The following is a 7,670-nucleotide window of genomic DNA, read 5'->3' as shown; positions in this document are numbered from 1 at the left end:
CCTGGGGTCCTGGAGGAATCATGCTTCCTTATCCTATGTCTTCTCTCTTAATTCACATTGCTTTGGTGAAATATCACTTAGTAGCTTCCTGGAAAACTGCATAGAACTAATTTTTTTTTAATCTTGACTGAAATTCACTAGGGTTAAGATTCTTGATTAGAATTAATTCTTCAGAATTCTGAAGGCACTGCTCTACTGCCTTTTGGCTTCTGTTACTGTTGATAATTCATTCCGGTGGGCAATTTATTGCTTCTGATTGGTTTGGGGTTTTATTTTCCCTTATTGGATGCTCTTGGGTCTTTTCTGTGCCCTTACTCTTGGTTTTGTTTGACATTCTTTCCCCCATTTTGCTGATCAATTCAGTGGGGCTTGTTCATTCTAGAAATTCACAAATTTTTGGTTCTTGGAATTTGTAATGATTTTTGGTTCTTGGATTTGTAATCCTTTTTTTAAGGATTTATTTGTTTTTATTGGAAAGCTAGATATACAGAGCAGAGGAGAGACAGAGAGGAAGATTTTTCATCCAAAGATTCACTCCCCAAGTGATCGCAACGGCTGGAGCTGACACAATCCGAAGTCAGGAGCCAGGAGCTCTTCTGGGTCTCCCACATGGGTGCAGGGTCCCAAGGCTTTGGGCCATCCTCGACTGCTTTCCCAGGCCACAAGCAGGGAGCTGGATGGAAAGTGGGGCTGCTGGGATTAGAACCGGCACCCATATGGGATCCCGGCGCGTGCAAGGTGAGGACTTTAACCACTATGCTATTGTGCTGGGCCCCCAAATTATTTCTTAATGAGTTTTGTCTTGAATATGTTATCTCCAGCCTTCATGTGTCTGAAGTTTACTTCTTGAGTGCCTGTGGTATACTAGGATAATTCCAGGTTAAAGCAGTGATTAGGAGTTGAATCTCTACTCATGGAACTTATGTGCCACTGGAGGCCACAGGCAACAAGTGAAAATAACAATTTGTACGAATTAAAGAATCAAAAGACTGTGACCAAGTGACCTAATAACTTCTGCTCAGGGCTCAGAAAGAAGTGTTGTGAGGAAATAGCATTTAAGTTAAAATTGGAATGGTGAGATTACACTGGCCAGAGGAACAGTGGAGTCCAGAGGTGGAGACAAGCTGAGTGCAGAGAGATGGTGTCTACAGGAGACAGTGGAAGAGTGGAGGTGATGGAGTTGAAGGTGGAGAGCTGGGAAAAGTTGGGTCATGCAAAAGGTCTTCCAAGAGTGGAGGGCAGCTGCTGAAGCAGTGGCCTGTGACTGAACTCAGCAAATGTGAGCACTGGTATGTGGTAGCCACGGCCCTGGCGCTTGAAATGCATGTTGCAGTTGCTTTCATTTTAAAAGGGAGTGGCCATAAGGAATAGATATAGTGAATATAAAATATACAAGTACAGTATGCTAAAAAAGGTAATATACACGATTTAATGCTATTTACAATGCTCTGGTTGGAGAGGTGGAGGAGGAAGGACTCGGAGAGTCTCCACCAAAGCTCTTGTGACAAACCTAACGAGATGGTGTCAGTTTTGACTGCAGTGATAGTAGAAGAGTTAGAGGTGAATGAATTTGGAATAAGCGTTAAGGGTAGAGTCACCAGCACTTAGTAGCTAGAATGAAGGGAGTGGATAGAAGTCGAGAAATGGGTTCTCCCCAGATTTTGGCAATGATGAAGGAAATGTAGATGGATGTTAAAGATGATTAGGAAGCAGAGAAGTCAGTTTTGCCTTGCTTAGGATCATTTGAGAGACCTGTACATCTGAGTGGAGAAATCAAGATGTAATGAAGCTACTGATGCCAAGTAAAAAGTATATATGGACATCATTTAGAGCCACGGCCCAGAGCGCATGTGAAGATCAAAATTAGGAAGGTGCCCATATGGATCCCTGTGGCATCGCGGCATCTATAGACCAGACAGGAAGAGAGCAGAAGAATCAAACAGCAGCCAGGGAAATAGGAATAAGCCAAATAAAGGGAGATAAAACTCAAGCCCCTTAAAGGAGGGCAAAGTTGGATGTGTCCATTGCTGCTGAGACATCATGGAAGTAAGAAGAGAGAAGCAGCTGGTGAATCTGTCGACATGGTGAGGAGGGGAAAGAGCGAGTACAACTCATTCCAGAAGCTAAGAAGGGTCCTGTTAATTAGGTTTCCCACAGAGTAGGTGCAGGTGGAAGGGCCATGGGCTATTTTGGATAATGCTTGTTTGCCACACCAGGATATTTGGTCCTTCCTACTCTGCCCATGAGGACAAATGTGTTTATGGAATATGTCAACCAGGCTTTCTTGCTCTCTGGCATCTAACTGCATCTAGCCAAGGGGTGGTAATGTGATATAAGCGGGTTGGGGCAGAGGAAGGCCAGTTCATTGCCCTTTCCCTCTGCCATGAGAGGAACTCTCCACCACAAAAACCACAGCTTCTGTTGCACTCACATTCTGTCCCATTTGAGTGTTTCATTATCTTTGAGTTGTAACGCTTAAAAACTTTTTTGTTAAGATTCTTTGGTCCATAAATAGTTTAGAAGTACATTTTTTATCTGTTGAAGTTGTATGGGCGGTCTAAATTATCTGTCATTTTTTATCTTTGTCACATTGTGGTCAAAGAACATTGGCTGCATGACTGACAAGAGGAAATTCACTCAGACACATTGTTTTTCCAAGAAATCCAGCTTCGTTAGCTCCGACTATTATGCTTTTTTGTATGGAGGAGGGGAGATAGTTTTCTATCTCTGCCCAAGCAAGAAATCTTGCAAATATCTGTACTTCCAGTAAACATGTTTATCCAAAGCTTCCCACAGCAATTATTATCAAGAAAAAATCATTTAATGGGAAAGACACTTTAAAAAGTAAAAGTTTACCAGCTTCTACAGAACATAGTGATATTTGTACTTCAGGAGTCTTGGAAGACTTTTTTACAAATAACATTTGCAAAAAAATGGTTTTTGTGATAACAGGGAAAAAGAACAGAAGTGGCTATAGATATGAATTGCCACATGGCTGTACACCCAGAGCTGTAGCGTTCTTGTGGGGCTGTTGGCTGGGTGCTTTATCAAACAAGTAGCAGGAGGAAGCAGCCTCTGCTTCGTTTTGAAAGTCCCTCCACCAGCAGTTGGTATTCAGCACCACTAGCATTCCCAGGACTAAGTTCTAGATTTCTACGGGCTAGTGGTGGGGAAAAGAATAGGCCAGAAGCTTAACACTTACTCATTGGAGAAGATGGAAGAAATTTTAAAACAGAATATGTAACATTTTGCTTCGACAACAACACTGGTTGTTTGGCTTCTATGTCTAGGTCTTTGTTGTTCTGACATTTCTGAATGCCTGGAGAGATTATATTTTCCTGGTCAAGTTCAAGGATCTATATATGTCTTGTAAGGCATCAGAGATGACTTATTTTGTTATTTAAATGTGCTACATCTTTATTAGAATGATTTCATTTATGGTTCAAATATTTAATGCTCTTAGTAATTTTTTCCATATTAATGATTAGAGTGAGAAATGTTTCCAAGACTACTACTGTGAGTAAACACTCACACTGCTGAATTCTCTTTGTAACTGTCAGTGAAGGCATTAGAGCTTGAGATTTTTCTAATTTTCAGACACTTTGTTCCTTGAACCAGAAATGAACATCCTTCTTTCTCTGACATAACCCCTTTCATTAATTAAAGTATATTTTCCCCAATCTTAATGTAGTTGTGTTAGCTTTCTTTTGGTTCTCGTTGCCAGGTATGTCATGTTTAATCTCTCAGTATCACTGCTTATTAGTTCTTTGGTAACCAATGAGGTGTTTTGTGGATTTTTTTTTTTTTTTTGCCCCCTGTAATCTATGAAACTGTCTTCTGGCAAGTGAGTTTACTGTATTTACATTAATTGTAATTATTGGTGGATCTGTGATTTCTATTTACCATGATTTTTCTATTGCCCCCTCTTCCCTCTGCACTCTCCTCCTCCCCACACACACACTTCTTCTACTCACAGGGTTGGTTGAACATTCTTTATTCCATTGCTTCCCTTCTGCTGTCTTGGACATTATACAAGGGTACTTTAAAGTGTATGAGGGGGCTGGTCCCTGACACAGGGAGCCACCTGAGAAGCCAGCGGCCCCTGTAGAGGGCTGGTTTTGTTCCAGGTCCAGAAGCTCTGCCTTCCTTGCAGCTTCCTGTTAATGAGCCTGGGAAGCTGGTAGGTGATGACCCAAATGCCTGGGCCTCTGTCACCCACCTGGCTAGGAGACCCAGGTGAAGCTCCAGGCGCCTGGTTTCAGTCTGACCCAGCCTTGATCATTTGGGGTGTGAAGAGGAATGAAGGATCTTTGTCTCTCTCCTGCCACAGTGCCTTACAAAGAAATAAAAAGTTTATGAGTACTTTGGAAAAATGTCCATGAAAGTATAATTTAAAAATAAGCCTATTGGGCCCGGCGCGGTGGCGCAAGTGGTTAAAGGTCCTCACCTTGCACGCCCGGGATCCCATATGGACGCCGGTTCTAATCCCAGCAGCCCTGCTTCCCTTCCAGCTCCCTGCCTGTGGCCTGGGAAAGCAGTCAAGGACTGCCCAAAGCTTTGGGAACCTGCACCCTCGTGGGAGACCCGGAAGAGGCTCCTGGCTTCGGATCGGCATAGTATCGGCCCGTTGCGCTCACTTGGGGAGTGAATCATGGGACGGAAGATCTTCCTCTCTGTCTCTCCTCTCTGTATATCTGCCTTTCCAATGAAAAAATAATAAAAATAAATCTTTAAAAAAAAATAAAATTAAGCCTATTTGGGTACCAAAATTTTTTTATATCCTTGCACAGATTTTTCATAATGTGCATTTCCATGAATTTTTTGAAAGTCCTTTTCATTCTCTGTTTATCCATGCAGTGTTATGTACATAATTTAACAAAACGTGAAGCTTGGCATTGTTCCCTCCTTCCAAACAGTACAAGCCCCTGGAATGCTTTGAGACACCTCTTCATCTGATGTCCATCTTTGTGTTGTCATCTTCAGATGCTAAGAAAAGCTCATTCCTCTTACGTGTGTGCAGGAGCTCCAGGGTACACACAGCCATGAAAGTTTGAGTCACAGGGTGGTGTATTTTGCTTTACCAGGTAGTGTCAAACTGGTTTTTTTTTTTCAAACTGTTTTTGAAAGTGATTGTGCCAGCTCATGCTTGTGCCACCGCTTATGGGATGTGACCTTTCTCATTGTTCCTCATTTTTTGGTAATGTCTGTCGTATAAACTTCTGCTAATCTAGTTGGTATGTAATTAAATCTTTTTTTTTTTTTGAAGATTTATTTATTTATTGTGGAAGGCAGAGTGACAGAGACATGGAGAGACACAGACTTTCATTTGCTGGTTCACTCCCAAATGTCCATAATAGTTGGAACTGGTTCAGGGAAAAGTTAGGAGCTGTGGTTGAGTCTGTCATGTGGTGGCAAGAACTCCTGTCTTTGTCCTCGCGTCTGCTGCCTCCCAGGCCCATTAGCAGGAAGCTAGATCAGAAGTGGAGGTGGGACTTCATTACAGGCACTCAGGTATTGGATGCAGTGTCTGAGCAGCGGCTTAAATCTGCCACAGTGCCCATATCTCACTGTGGTTTAGGACCGACGTGAAGGGTTAATTGGCTAATCCCTCATCTTACAAGCACCAGGATCCCAGCTGTGTCCCGGCTGCTCCAGTTCCCATTTAGCTTCCTGTTTGTGGCTGGGAAAGCAGTAGAGGATGGTCCAAAGCCTTGGGACTCTGCACCTGTGTGGGAGACCCAAAGGAGGCCCCTGGCTCCTGGCTTTGGATCAGCTCAGCTCTGGCTATTGCAGTCACTTACAAAGTGAACCTGAGGATGGAAGATCTTTGTCACTCCTCCTCTCTGTAAATCTGCTCTTTCTTTCCAGCAACAATAAGTAAATCTTAAAAAAAAAAAATAGAAAAGTTGCAGTGCAAAGTTTAAATGATTTAGCTAAGTTTTATAAAGTTTTATACTTTCATCAGTTTTTGATCATGAACCTATTTTAAAGTGGTCATGATCATGCCTTATATTAATACACTGTTTGTTGGTGTCTCTTATTTTTTGTAGATTTATTTATTTTACCTGGAAGTCAGAATTATAGAGAAGAGAGGGAAATACAAAAAGAGAATTCTTCCAACCTCTGGTTCACTCTCCAAATGGCCAGAAAACTGGATCTCAATCTGCAGCAGAGAGCCACGAGCTTCTTCCAGATCCCCTACACGGGTACAGGAACCCAAGGACTTTTTCCTTCCTCCATTGTCTTCCCAAGCACACAAACAGACAGCAGGATCAGAAGTGGAGCAACCAGGGCATGAAACAGCGTGGACACTGGTGCCACAGCTAGAGGATTAGCTTGCTATGCCACCATCCCAGCCCAAGACTGTTGGTCTCTATAGCTCCTGTTGATCTAGCCCTAATGTTTCTTTCTGTCCACACACACATTTGTCAAAGTCTTTGCTTATCAACACAGCTTCCTGCTCCATCCCCCCGCCTGGCCCCAGCTCCTTCTGGGTTTGAGTCCCCTCTTCCTGAGCAGGGTTGCTGGCAGCTCTCAGTAGAGACCTGTGGTCAGTGGCCTGTCTTACCCTGGGGATTGCATTCCATCCTTTTTCTGCAGCTCTAGTTGTGCTGAGGCTGAATGTTTGGTTTAACTGGTTTCTTTTTCTCAAAGTGAAAGGAGCTGCCCTTTTGCCCTGGTTGAGAAGTCTCTTGTGGTTTTCAGGGCTCCTGGGGAGGAAGTGTCTCCTATCTCGGGCTGTCTGCAGATTGCATCTGGCGGTAGATTGGCCATTATTGCTCTGGCTCAGGACTGTTGTTTCTGAAATCTCTGATGGTTTTGTATTGGCTCTGCAGAAGTCACAGGTAATATTGCTGTCTTAGCTCTTCAAGTTGCTGTCATAGAACAAAACTGGATGACTAGAAGCACTGGCACTTGACTCACAGTTCTGGAAGTAGCTGGAAATCCAAGGTCAAGGAGGCCTATACTTCAGCCTGCTCAGATTACTATACAGTTGTTTTGGGGATTGTATTCCTACAGTGTGTGTTTCCTGGTAGAGAAAGGGGCCTTTTGAGTGTTTTTGATAACTTACTTTAAGCTTCTCTTTAGCAGGGTTTTCTATTGGCATTCCACGCAGTGCTTTTGCTGGCAAACCCAGGTGCAATTTTAGGTATATGTTGGCTGTAGGGGATGGCCTGGTTCCAGCACAGCAAGTGAAACACTGTTCACCCAGTAAGCAGCAGGTTGTTTCTTAGCAGAGCTCCCAGGAAAACTTATCTCAAACCTTAAACCGAACCCAAATATCTCCTCATTAACTAGTAGCCATGCTCTCTGAGCCTGCTGTCCTCACTGGGTCACAGGGTCTGGGCCTTTTGCCAGCCTCAGTGGAGACTCAGCATGTTACTGGTCCTAGCATTTGCACTCCAGGTACTGCAGCTGGGACTCTCACAGCCACTCAGGATTTCAGCAGAAACTCCACATGCTGGGCCTGGCGCGATGGCACAGTGGTTAAGGTCCTTGCCTTGCACACCCGGGATCCCATATGGGCGCCGGTTCTAATCCCAGAAGCACCGCTTCCCATCCAGCTCCCTGCCTGTGGCCTGGGAAAGCAGTCAAGGACTGCCCAAAGCCTTGGGACACTGCACCCTCATGGGAGACCCGGAAGAGGCTCCTGGCTCCGGATCGGCACA

This window comes from Ochotona curzoniae, unplaced genomic scaffold (genome assembly GCF_017591425.1).
Source record: "Ochotona curzoniae isolate NIBS_2020 unplaced genomic scaffold, NIBS_Ocur_1.0 contig_4751, whole genome shotgun sequence".
Classification (NCBI taxonomy): domain Eukaryota; kingdom Metazoa; phylum Chordata; class Mammalia; order Lagomorpha; family Ochotonidae; genus Ochotona; species Ochotona curzoniae.
Note: the sequence above shows the minus strand (reverse complement) of the source record.